Source organism: Stegostoma tigrinum, chromosome 3, assembly GCF_030684315.1.
Source record: "Stegostoma tigrinum isolate sSteTig4 chromosome 3, sSteTig4.hap1, whole genome shotgun sequence".
NCBI lineage: Eukaryota > Metazoa > Chordata > Chondrichthyes > Orectolobiformes > Stegostomatidae > Stegostoma > Stegostoma tigrinum.
The window spans coordinates 27,106,292-27,120,886 of NC_081356.1; positions in this window are offsets into that span (position 1 = coordinate 27,106,292).

Consider the following 14,595-nt stretch of genomic DNA (forward strand, 5'->3'; position numbering starts at 1 on the left):
ATTGAAGAGAGGCAACTGATGGTGGTTTCACCTGAGGATCACCATGCCTCAGGAGAGGGGACAGATTAAGAAGAGAGGCCCTTCATGGTTACCTCAGCTGGTGTGGGAAATGAAAACTTTGGAAAATATGGGTCTAGAATTACTCAATACTGCCTCATAAGCAATCTTTCATTCCAAGAAACATTTGACTGAACCTTTGTTTGATTCTCTTTAAGGCAATATCTCTCTTTTAAGTGAGGAGACCAAAACAGTGTACAGTACTCCAACTTTGGCCTCATTAAGACTACATTTAGTTTCAGTAAGACTTCCTTACTGTTTTGCTCCAATATCTTTTAGTGAAGGCTAACACACCATTTGCTTTCCTGACTGCTTGTATTTCATCTTGTTACCTTTCTGGATTCATGCACAAGGACAGCCAGGTCCTTCTGAATGCCAACATTTCCCAGTCTCTTAATATTTATAGTACATTATGCTTTGCAATTTTTCCTGTCAATGTGGATGCCTGCACACATTTCTGTGTTATATCCCAGCTGCCATGTCTTTGTCCACTCACTCTTATATTCCTTTGCTGCCTCTACATCTACCTCACTAGATTGCTTTGGATGACAGTCAGTGTAATTTTAAATATAAACTAAGTCGGGTTTAGTATATTTCACTTGATTTGATTCAGAAAAGGTGACAGAGTGAAACAATAAGCAGACTCTTATGATATTTTTTCCCAGTGTCATTTTTGTTGAGTTTCATGGAGTGTTTCTCTCCACAAGACCTGTCGTATTTTTTCATACCATCATATCAAACTCACATCATCAACTACTTATCATGCATCTGTTACATCCCTTTTGTTTGATGTTAGCCTGAGCGCAAAACAACTGTTTTAAATGTATCTGAGTACATGTGACAACAATAAATTAAGTCAAACCACAGCCAACTATCACTGTCAGGATATCCCAGAATAGACCATCACTCCTGGGGTTGGTACCATCTTTAAAAGGCTAGTATTTAACATAGTTATTCAAAAAGGGAGTAAGACAAAAAATGATAACTTACAGGCCATTTAGCTTAACATCTGTCATTGGGGAAATGTTATAGTCAGTTATAAAGTATATAATAACAGATCGTTTTAAACTTAATAGTGTATTCAACATAGAGTAGCATGACTTCATGAAGGGGAAATCATCCCTGACAAATTTATTACAATCCTTTTGAGAAGGCAACAAGCAGGATGGATAAAGGAGAAGTGTGGGTGTAGTATATTTGGATTTTTGAAAGGCATTTCATAAGGTACTGCATAGTGGGCTATTTAATATGGTGAGAGCCCATAGAATTGGAGATATTAGCAAGGCTAGAGAATTGGCTATCCTAAAGAAGAGACATTTTCAAGATGACCGTTTGTAACTAGTGAAATGCCGCGGGATTCAATGTTGAGGGCACAATTATTTACTATATATATTAATGGCATGGATGATGAAAGAGAATGTATTATCGCCAAGTTTGTAGACGGCATAAATTTAAATGGGGAAAGAAGTGGTGAGGATAATAGCAGAGTAAGGAGTCACCACTTAAGATAGATGAGGAGTTTCATTTTCTCAGACGATAATGTATCTTTGGAATTCTTTACTGCAGAAGTCTGTGGAGACTATCTCAATGAGAACATTCAAGCTAAAACAGACATTTTTAATCAGTAAGGGAATCTATGGTTATGGGAAAAGGCAGAAAAATTCAGCTGAGATTTAGCAGATCAGCGATGAGCTATTGAATAGCAGCGCAGACTCTCCAACGACTATGACCTACTTCAGCTCCTATGTCTTAAGGTTTTATAAATATACTTTACCTTTTCTAAGTAAAATTATTTCATAAGATGCAAAAGAAGGAATATATTGTGCAGTGGAAAATGCCACATTTTGTCTGTGCTTCAAGATATCTTACATAAGTGACTGATATGTCATGCGATCTTTTCTTGTTACAAAACCCCTAAGATAAAGCATCATGCCCTCATCATAAATCTTAGCATTATGACTACTTCAAAGAACCACGAGCTGAATGAAACTTTTTTTAGCTTTAGAAGAAACAGCACAGATTAAATTCCTTTTCAAATGTGGAATGTATGTCACCATGCCCCAGAGCAGTTTCCAGCTAACAGATACTTTGTAAGGTGCAGTCGCTGTTGTAATGTAGAAATGCAACAGCTCCTACAATTAAAAACGTGATAACAGCTGAATTATTTGATTTTAGTGTTGTTGGTTCAGCAGCAAATATTGATCAGAATACCTGAGTGACCCCCCTCTTCAACATAGTGCCATTGTGTTTTTCACATACACTTTGAAGGCAGGCAGGAGCTCTGGCTAATTTGTCATCTGAAAGACTGCAAGTTTGACTGTGCAGCACTCTCAGCACTATATTAGGAGCATTACCATAGATTATACGCTCAGGTCTCTGGGGTGTGACTCAAACCCACAACCACAGAGGTGAGAGTCCCACCCAAGTTCAGCCATGATTGACACACAATGACTTGCAGATGGCTTGTGAGAAATTCTAAGAAGCAAAAGAACTGCGGATGCTGTAAATCAGGAACAAGAACAAAGTTGCTGGAAAAGTTCAGCAGGTCTGGCAGCATCTGTGGAAGAGAAAAAAAGAGTTAACGTTTTGGGACCGGTGACTCTTTCTCACCGGACCCGAAAAGTTAACTTTTTTTTCCTCTTCCACAGATGCTGCCAGACCTGCTGAGCTTTTCCAGAAACTTTGTTTTTGTTTGTGAGAAATTTTAGTTGCTGCAGTAGTACCAATGTATCAAAGTGAGAGTTTTGGGTTCAAACGTCACTCCAGAGATTTCAGCACAAGAAGCAAAGCAAAAACTCTGAGTATAGCACTGAAAGGGCGCTGTGTTGTCAAAGGTGATGTCTTTCACATGTAATGTGTAAACCAGGATTCTATTTCAAAGAAGAGCAAACTGTTAACTCGTCTGTGGAATCTTGCAATTGGCCAATTTACTGTAAAGCTCTAAATATGGTGCACTTACATTTCTGTCATCTCTATAGTCTTCATTAGCATTGCACAATAAATTATGAAACTTAATTATGCTTCACTTCCATACCATCTGTGAAAGATTTGCATTTATATTCTCATTGCCTATTTCTTGTGATTGAGCATGATTATTTTCCTTGAGTGCAAAGATGACAGAAGAGACTGTTGGGATCTCCAGACTTGATGACATGTAGAGCATTTGTTGTCATGTGAGATGACTGGTATAATGGTATGGCTGAGTCCCAGAAGCATCTGTGGTTTCTTAGATAAATTCACTGCCATCCATCCTTCTTTTGGGAATTGGCCTAAATGATTAATCTTAAATTGGGAAGGATTCCCATAAAAGGTCTTCAGCAAGAAGTTGCTCAATGTTGATAAACAATAAACTTAATAGCTAGTTGCATTATATCTAAGAAACATCATTGTCTCATGTGAAACATCAGGGTCAACTTCAGAGTAGGTTCCAAACTGCTGTTAGCTACATTGGTCTTAGCATGAAAACAACAGGTAGTGAAACACTGGTCCAACTGTACTTTTTGGCTCCTTCCAGGTACAGTCTTTATATCTTCATAAATGGAAATTATGAATCAGTTAACCATTTCAAGCACTAACTGTCTAATATGATAAAGTCTGGTCATATTATTAGTTCAGACTATGACTTGTTCTTGTCACTGCTTTTACTTTTACTCTTTCCTTTACCTTTGTGTCTCAAATACTGGGACAATTCCATAGACTCCGCCTACATTTGGTTCACTCCAGGATAATGTTATTCCAGTCAACTCATTCATATTGCATTCATTCATATTGACATTCAGCACAGCCTTGAAGCACCTTTCTCAGTCCTCCTTTGCCATCTCTGCCCTGTCTAAGTTGGCAACATTCAGATAGCACTTCCCATGAGCCAGGATGTCTCAAAACACTCCACAGATATATACCTGTATCAAAATGTTTCCACTACTGTAATACTATATAGGAATTGGGCAACCAACATATGCAATGAGAGGCCTCAAAAATTCATTCTTATTTTGTGACAAGATTTACTTCCATTTTTAAACTAACATTAACTCAGTGGTACATTTGCATGTGCTATGTGAAATAGACCTTCCAGTGTGATTTCTGATGAAGCTGCCTCTAATGTCTATGTTTTAACTGTTTATATAGTTGTCTATATTGCAACATTAAGATAATTTGAGGTTTGCTAAGTCACCATATGTTTTCCTAGCCATCATCAAACAGCTATATTTATAAATAGAAACAAATTGTTAGGTGGTATGTAATTGAATCCAGTTGTATGATTAAATGGTTATGTCCTTGAACATTTCATCGATGAAACAACATTTCACATATGTCTTCATTGAGGATCAATTTCAGACATTTAAGCAAATAGCTCAAGGCTCATGGCAAAAATATACTCCAGTGAAGAAGAAGGATTTAGGGAAGGGGATAAGCCAACCAAAGTAAACTGGGGAAGTTGATGATAGCATGGAAAATTATGGAAAGAGTTAAAGTGAGAGGCTGGGGCCAAAGCCCATCGGAGGTTATTAAAGTTTCCAGAAAAAGTTTTGGGAAAGCGAGTATGGTAAGGCTCAGGAATCTCAATTTAGCCACAGCAAATAAACTACGAGAATGTGCAGTCTGTGTGGGTAAAGTTGAAGGAAGGGAAAAAGACCCTGATGGAGGTTATGTACTAGCCTCTGAACTGTAATCAGGATGTGGGGAAGAAAATAAATCAGGACGTAGAAAAGGGATGGAAGAAAGGTTTATTACAATAGTCATGAGGAACTTAAAATGCAGGTGGACTGGGAAAATAATGGTTGATGGTGGATCCCAAGAAAAGGAATTCGTGGCATGTCTACAAGATGTTATTTTTTTGATTTGGTGATGTGTAATGAGGCAGACTTGATGCTTTAGAACTGAGATGAGGAGGAATGTATGCAACCAGAGGATGCTGAATCTGTGGAACTCATTGCCACAGAAGGCTACAGAGGCCAGGTCAATGAGTGTATTTAAGACAGTGATGGATATGTTCTTGATTAGTAAGGGGATCAAGAGTTACAGGAAGGTAGGAGAATGGGATTCAGAAACACCAGCCATGATTGAATAGTGGAGTAGACTTGATGAGCCAAATGGCCTAACTTTAATTTTAGGTCTTACCTTATTGCAAACGCTAGAAGATTGGGAAAGTTTTGAAAACCATCAGAAGATATCCAAATAAAAAGAGAGAAGTTAAACTTTGCAATAATTGTTCAGCGGCAGGAGTCAGGAGAGAGTGCGAGGGCAGCCAGGAATGTAAGCTTTCAGTTTAAAAGACTTTCTTCATGAGGCTGCAGCCTTCATTGTTCAGCGGCGACAGTCGGGAAACAGTGAGGGGACCGCTGGGTTAGTAAAACCATATATTCAGGCAGCGGCTAACCCGAAATGCTACATGTGTAGTGTCTGCCACCCATCCTCCTCCTCTAACCAAAAAAAAAGTCTCTGTGCCAAGGGTCAATAAGGCATATTTTTTGTTTTCTTTCTCTTTTTTCCCTTATTCTCTTTTTTTGCCTTTTTTCACTGGGAAGCTGTTGGATGGAAAAGCAGTAGAGCAGAGGTGAGTAGAACAGTACCAGAGCTAGGGGCACTAGCTGCAAAAAAAATACATGAGTCATGTCACAGGGAGGCTGTGACCTGATTGGCTGGTAGGAAATCTGTGCTAAATTTGAAAAAGAACCCAGGAAAGAAGTATCAGCAAATTTAATTCACTCATTATGATAAATTATATAAATTAATAAAATAATTAATTTAGTAGAAATGGCTGGCCAGGTGATGTGTTGTAGCTGTGTGACGTGAAAGCTGGCTGATCCCATTGCGAGCTACAGTGACCACATCTGTAGCAAGTGTTGGTTGCTCGAGGAACTTCGGCTCAGAGTTGATGAGCTGGAATCGGAGCTTCAAACACTGTGGCACATCCGGGAGGGGGAGAAGTACCTGGTCACTTTGTTTCAGGAGGCAGCCACACCTGGTAGATTAAGTAGTTCAAATTTGGTCAGTGGCCAGGGACAGCAGGGTGTGACTGTAAGGGAGGCGGGTAGAGGGATCCTGCAGTCAGGAACAGAGGAGCCTCAGCTCTTGGCCTTGTCCAACAGGTATGAGGTACTTGCTTCCTGTGTGGATGAGGAAAAGGGCTGCAGGGAAGGTGAAGCCAACTGACCACTGCACCGTGGTACGGGAGGCCATTCAAGAGGGGGGAGCAAAAAGACAAGTGGTAGTTGTAGGGGATTCTATAATTAGGGGGATATATAGTATTCTTTGTAAGCAGGATCAAGAGTCCTGCATGGTGTGTTGCCTGCCCGGTGCCAGGGTAAGGGATATCTCTGACTGGCTTGAAAAGACATTGGAGTGGGAAGGGAAGGATCCAGTAGTTGTGGTCCACCATGGAACAAACAAGACTAGGAAAGACGACTTGTTCAGAGATTATCAGGAGCTAGGAACCAAATTAAAAAACAGGTCCTCAAAGGTTATAATCTCCGAATTACTGCCCGAACCATGTGCTAATTGGCATAGGGACATGAGAATGAGGGAAGTAAACACATGGCTAAAAGAATGGTGCGGGAAAAAGAGGTTCCTTTTCATGGGACACCGGCATCAGTATTGGAACAGGTGGGATCTGTACCATTGGGATGGTCTCCACCTGAACCGAGCTGGGGTCAATGTTCAAGTAAAAAGGGTAAATAGGCTGGTCAACACTCCTTTAAAACTAGAAAGAAGAGCGGGTGACAGGAATGGTGAAACTTGTCCCAGTGGGAAACAAGGCAGCAGGTTAACATCTGTAGTGGTGGATTCAACTACATGGAAAAATATGAAAGAAATGACATGGAAAGAGAGCTCAGGAGCAGTTGTTAAAGTGTCCAGCACAGACACAAACAGCACAGAGTTTTTGGAAAGGGCAAGCAATCAAACTGGATAAACAGACAAAAATGAAAATAAGGAGGGTTAATACAGGACTGAAGGTGTTATATATGAATGCACACAGTATAAGGAATAAGGTAAATGAGCTTGTGGCGTAGATCAAAATTGGCAGGTATGACGTAGTGGGCATCACAGAGACTTGGCTGCAAGGGGACCAGGATTGGGAACTGAATATCCAAGGATATACATCCGTTCGAAAAGTTAGGCAGGTGGGCCAAGGGGGTCGGGTTGCCTTATTAGTAAGAAATGAAATTAAATCAATAGGAAGAAACGAAGTAGGGTCAGATGGTGTAGAATCTGTGTGGGTAGAATTGAGGAAATGCAGAGGTGAAAAAAGAAACCATAGTTGGAGTTGTGTACAGGCCTTCAAAATGTAGTGAGGAGCTGAGACACAAGATACACCAGGAGATAGTAAAGATGTGTAAGAAAGGCTAAGTTACAACGATCATGGGGCATTTCAAAATGTAGGTGGACTCGGAAAATCATGTTGGTAGTGGATTGCAAGTAAAGGAGTTTGTGGAATGTCTACAAGGTGGCTTTTTGAAGCAGCTTATGGTGGAGTCCACAAGGGAACGGGCAATACTGGATTTAGTGTTGTGCCATGAGGTAGACTTGATAATGGGAGCTAAAGGTGAAGGAAACCTTAGACGGCAGTGATCATAACGTAATAGAATTTACTCTGCAATTTGAGAGGGAGAAGATAGAATCAGAGGTAATGGTATTACAGCCGAATAAAGGCGACTAGAGAGGTATGAGGAAGGAGCTGGGCAGAAATGACTGGAAGAGGAGGCTAGCAAAAAGACAGTGGAACAGCAATGGCAGGAATTTCTAGGAGTAACTCAGGAGACACAACAAAAATTCATCTCTAGGAAAAAGAAGCATGGTACAGGGAGGATAAGGCAACCATGGTTGACTAAGGAAGTCAGGGATAGCATAAAAGCAAAAGAGAAAGCATATAATGTGGCGAAGAGCAGTGGGAAACCAGAGGATTGGGAAGCTTACAAAGACCAACAAAGGGCAACAATAAAAAGAAATAAGAAGGGAGAAGATTAAATATGAGGGTAAGCTAGCCAGTAATATAAATGAAGACTGTAAGAGTTTCTTCAGGTATATACAGAGAGGCAAAAGTTGATGATCACTGGAATGGTAGGCCTAACGTATGATGAACGGCTGAGGATCCTGGAATTGTATTCATTAGAGTTTAGAAGGTTGAGGGGAGATCTAATAGAAATATACAAGATAATGCATAGCTTAGAAAGGGTGGACGCTGGGAGGTTGCTTCCGTTAGGCGGGGAAACTAGGACACGTGGGCACAGCCTTAGAATTAGAGGGGGTAAATTTAGAACGGAAATGAGAAGACATTTCTTCAGCCAGAGAGTGGTGGGCCTGTGGAATTCATTGCCATGGAGCGCAGTGGTGGCAGGGATGTTAAATGTCTTCAAGGCAGAAATTGATAATTTCTTGATCTCGTAAGGAATTAAAGGCTGTGGGGAGAGTGCGGAGAAGTGGAGTTGAAATGCCCATCAGCCATGATTAAATGGCAGAGTGGAATCAATGGGCCGAATGGCCTTACTTCCACTCCTATGTCTTATGATCATATGGTAGTGTGGATAATATTTAAGCAACAGTTGAAACTATTTGTTTCATGCTGGTACTGTACTATGCAGTGGCAACACCAGTGGTGTTTGCCACAAACAGGATGCTCCATCAATCCACATTGATGTTGTTATAAATAAATATATGGTATATAATTTTTATTGCTGATGTAGAGTCATATCTGGCAGGTCATATCGAACAGCATGTTCCTTCAGCTGTATGCAACAGGCAATTATTGACCATGTTAGCAAAATCCTGAACTAAGTAACCAACATCACACGTGGTTCCACGATTTGACAATGTTTGCTAAATAACCTTGAGTGTGCTACAAATTGTTCTAATAACTAATTTAAGATTACCAGATAAAATTCACCAGTTTAAAATGAAATTTGCCTTCTGAAAGCCTCTTCCACCTCACGGTGTCCAAAAATGTACAAAGTAGTTCTACCATCGTATATTGTCATTTATTAGAAGTGTGAATGACCCCTGCTTTTCTCATCAGCAAGGAAAATGGGTCATACAAGGAGCTAATAGTTGAGACACCAATGTTTAATCACCTTGACCATCACTATGGTTGACAAACTATCTGAAATTACTTGATTTTCTTTTGTTGGATGAGTCAAAATTGACAATGGGTAAGGGATGGTCTGATGTGAGCACAATAATATCTCCTTTGGAACTATGACTTTGCAGTTTTGAAAGTCAGTCACATGGCAGCACGGACTTTGGCAAAAATGTCAGGACCAGCTGCTACCAAGCAGAACCATCGCAGCTCTTCCTCTCCAGGAGCATTTCGCAACATCATAAGAGGTTGATACAAGGACAAAAGGACAATAGCTTTATTTCTGATCAACTCTGAAATCTCTCAAAGCTGTACCATGTTGGCCGGAACCATCAGAAACATATTGCTGTAAAGAGGGATTTTTAAAAGAAGACATCCACTCAACACCACTGACTCTAGGGGAACAACCCAAAATAAATGTCTGCATCTTTATTCTAATACCATTGATCATTGAAAGAATATGTGATTGTAGATTTCTTTTCCTTATCAATGTTAACTTCTACGAATCTTTCTTTCCCTACCTTGTAACTTGTATTTTTGCCTGCTTGTGTGTGTATGTCACAAAACTAGCGATTTTTTTTACCTTTCATTAATTTTCAATCTCTTTACTATAATTTTAATACTAAAATTAATTCCTTGACTCAAGAATTATTAACCACAGATAGATAAGTATGTGTTGAATTGCACTGTCACAAATTTTTAAAATTCTGACTGTTATAACCTACCCAAAAGAGAACAACCAGTTCTTCCCTCTTAGCCTACTGTCTGAACTGAACTTTCCCAAGTAGAATATAGGCCAGATACAAAGATGCTTATATACACATGCAAGTTATTTCTCTCTGTTAAGTTGTCTTTGTGGTGTGGCCAATGCTGTAGTGTAGGCTAAATGTTATGTATGGGTATCAGTGCAAATAATGAAGCACGCAGGAAAAAGTATAATGCTGCTTTGTTGGATATATTCGTAATTTGAAATGTATAAGTCATTTGATAAACAATTGCCTTTGTGTTTTGTTTCTTAACCTGCTGGGGGAAAACATCTAAAGCTCCTATTGTTCATGGAACAAAGGAGTAACAATTAATGTTGAAAATGTTAACTCATTCAGAATATTGTTCAAGAGTTTGCTGTTACACAGGAGCATAGAAAGGCAGCTACAGTGAGTTTAAAATAAAGGCACTTGTTTGTAACACCAGTCCACAAGTCTGACTGACCAATAAAATGCTGGATCAATTAAATTGCCTTTTCTTATCCTTTGTTTCTGTTTTAGTGTAGTGATGACTAATGTCTGTGCCAACATTTCCTATTTATCTAAAAACCTATCCTGTTCATAATTATTAATTGCCTGTGTTACATTCTGTTCTCTTTTTTAAAAGTGTGGTAAATAGTGAGTAATTTTTTCCTTTTCCTAACCATTATGTAAATATACATGAAGTATCAAACTGGCTAACAAGTTATTCTACCACTTCTAGGTAAATCACAATCACTGAATAAGCCTCCTGGACTGATAATGCAGTACAGTCAATCTTTGGTAGAACAATCACATTAGCTATCCTTTCAAACTCAAAATTATCATTAAACCAAAGACGGGAGAAAACGTGATCAGAGATAATGGGAACTGCAGATGCTGGAGAATCGAAAATAACAAAGTGTGAAGCTGGATGAACACAGCAGGCCAAGCAGCATCTCAGGAGCACAAAAGCTGACATTTCGGGTCTAGGCCTGAAACGTCAGCTTTTGTGCTCCTGAAATGCTGCTTGGCCTGCTGTGTTCATCCAGCTTCACACTTTGTTATCTCATACAGGAGAAAAAGTTCCCAAATTTCTAGATATTAAACATAACGCACTTTATTATGTGCTCAAGAATGTAACAGAATCGAGGTTGAATACATGTTGAAGCTAGACTTGATGTTGAATGACACGATGTCTCCTCAGGTTCCTTCAATAATACCTCCTTAAGGCCTCAACTACCGTAACAACTGAACAACAAAGTTGCCACATCAAGCTGATGGATATCACTGCTGCTTGCATGCAGCAAAACGAATATGTTGTTAATCACTCAGGTTTTGCTGGAAATTCAACACATTAAATTTGTGGCTAAATTAGATAGGTTGATTGTTGGTGATGGATGATTATCATTTCATTGAAAGGCTGCTCAAAATTTTCATTATTAGACTTTTGTTACAAGCTTAATATGCAAATACTTCAGCTTTATGAAACTCGAAGGGAGGTTGAGGACGAGATATCATTTTGTCAGAGGTAACAGTGGTTAGCAGACACGAAACAAAGAGTAATGCTTTGTAAAAGAATGGGTCTCTTTCTGAATGGCAGGCAGCAACTGGTAGGATACTGCAGGAATCAGTACGAGGACCCCAGCTAATCGCAATATATGTTAATGATTTAAATGCGGGAGTTAAATGTGATATTTCAGATTTGCAGATGACACTGTGATACTGTAGACATCAGAATTTTAATAACTGTTCATGAATTGAAAGAATCAACAATAACTCTGCCTGGAATAAACTCTTAAAGTAGAGGGACAAACTTATAAACTAATATTGTGGATGAAAGAATTTAAAATATGATCAATAATATCACATTATAGACCCGAAGCATAATAAGTTATATAAGAGTTCAACTCCAGAAATCTTCATCAACAGAACATCCTATGAAGCAGTAAATGCAGGCACAGTTACAACATTTAAAAGACTTTTGGATAAGTACCTGAATAGGAAAGGCTTGGAGGGATATTGGCCAGGAGCAGGAGGTGGGACGAGTTTACATTGGGATAATGTTCAGCATGGGCTGGTAGGATCGATCGGTCTGTTTTGGTGCAGTACAACTCAATGAATCTATAACAATATTGCATGAGGATCAAACCCTGGATATCAGAGATAGACACTGGTGGTTGGAATTGTAGCTAAATTCCACCATTATTTGGGTAATAACCAAAATGAGTTGTAAGGCTTATCTTGCTTTCTTTAGGGATCTTATTTTGGTTTCTGCATGCAATAAAATTTAAACTATTGCTTCAGTACTTGTTTATCTGTGAGATTTCTTAACAAGTAGTGGAATTAAAGGTAGCTTACTGGTGATTTATCACAACAATTGGCATTTCTAGGTGGGTTTCAATAAGAAAAATTGCTCCAAAGTTGAACGTACATGCCTTATATTCTCAATACTCTGGCCTGAGCCTAATTAAGAGGACAGCTGCCCCACAAGATAGCCAGGATTCAAGTGGGTATATGAAGACAGCCGCAACAACTGTTAGATTTAAATTTTTGTATATTGAATTTGGCATTGAAATTTTGCTTTGAAATCATGACAGACAATTAATCTGAATGGGAGAATTTGTTTAAGGAATATTTGAGTAGGAAATTGCCAAAGTGGATAGAGTATTGGGAAGCTTGTGGGGTTATGAGTGCGGGTGCACTGGACTCTAACAAATGATCAGTTAGAAAGTCCATGGGAAAATGTGTACCCAAATAGGACAAGATGATCAGAATTTGTTTTTTTTTTGCAGAAACTCAGTACATGAAGTATGGGTTAAAGTGGAGAAGTGCTATGATAAGTGAGTTGAAGTCAGAAAATGCGGAATTACAGTCAGAAAATGCAGACCTGACATAGAAACTTGATGCCCTAGAGACTGCTGATCAGAAAGGGGCAGTTTTCCAGTGGGGAAACACAGTGTTAAAGGGAAAGGTGAAATCATCGCAGATTGACAGTTAAGAAAAGATAGTTTACCTTTCAACTTATCAAAATCATTTTGAGACAACAAACAGAAACACCTCGAAGGCACAGCAGCAAGTTCAGGAGTCAGAAATTAAGATGAAGAACTGGAAAGTAAATGTAAAGATCTCTAGACAGTACATAAAGTACTGCACTAAGCACAGCTTGAGCAACAAGTGCAGAATGCTGATCATTCTAAATGCCAACAATAAGTTGATGCCTTGAAGCTTTCCAGCCAGTGAGGGTTTTGCTGTGTTTTGGGACCCATTCAAAAATTAGGGAACAAAGAGGGGTGATCCTGATTGGGATCAGTCCAACCAGTCCCCGCCTCCCTAACCTGTTCTTCCTCTCACCCATCCCTTCCTCCCACCCCAAGCCGCACCCCCATCTACCTACTAACCTCATCCCACCTCCTTGACCTGTCCCCTCCCTACCTCCCCACCTATACTCTCCTCTCCACCTATCTTCTTTTCTCTCCATCTTCGCTCCGCCTCCCCCTCTCTCCCTATTTATTCCAGTTCCCTCACCCCATCCCCCTCTCTGATGAAGGGTCTGGGCCCGAAATGTCAGCTTTTGTGCTCCTGGGATGCTGCTGGGCCTGCTGTGTTCATCCAGCCTCACATTTCGTTATCTTGGATTCTCCAGCATCTGCAGTTCCCATTATCACTGATCCCGATTGGGGACTGGTTGAGGGTGAAGCCTTATAATTTTCAGATTAGGACAGGGAATATAATTAAAATCTCAGCTCCAAAGCCCCTCAGCCATACTCTGATAAATGCTCTCTGGATCGCCTAAACCAGTCCAATACAAGCCCAAATTAAAAATAAAGATTTAATGAAAATCCAAAACACAAATGAGGATTCAGGCAATTGACCAGTCATTGGGCCATAAATCAGGTATTTTCCCATGGACTTTCTAACTGACTCTAACAAACGATCTAGTGCACCAGGACTCATAACATCACAAGCTTCCCAATACTCTAATCCACATTTGGCAACTTCTTATTCAAACATTCCTTTTGAGACAGCAGAATTTGAAACTAAGTTATTTAAGGATGTGGGTAAACTCTGGAGTTAGCCAGAGAAGGATTAAAACCTATTTCCTGAAGTGTCAGAGGGGTGTGATGTTCTTTTCTGTTACAGCTTAGATTTAGAGGGACTGTAATGGGAATTTAGTGAAAGCCAGACTCCAACCCCAATCGATTCCCATATCCCTGTGAAAAACCCTAGGGAGGGAGTTGGTAAAGAGGAATATAACTAAGTTTGAACTGCATTCCTTTGTTTGTCTGATTAACATAAGAATGTCTGGGTAAACGGGTTTTTGGAGTAATAAATTAGTTGAAGGGACTGTATACATTTCACTGGCAACAAGCCTGATGAGTATAAATTTGGTAACAGCAAAATTCATATTAAGAATCTGTCTAAACTGCTAAACTAAATAAGAGCAGAAATTACTTTTATCTTTCATTTTTAGATAAAGCATGAAGTTGATTATTGGAATTGTATCATTGGCTTTTGTAAATGAAGTACAGAGGCTGCAGCTGGGATCCAGTGCTCAGTGGAAGTGGACATGATGTGTATACATAACCAAACACTGATCTGTGCAGACTGATGGCATTGAGAGATGCTACTGACCACAACTTCATGCATTGTTAATTTTACTTGCAACATGGAAATCGGGCCCATTTGTGTTGACAATTTGCACAGAACTTCAGATTGCACTTGAACTTACATCAAATGAGGCTG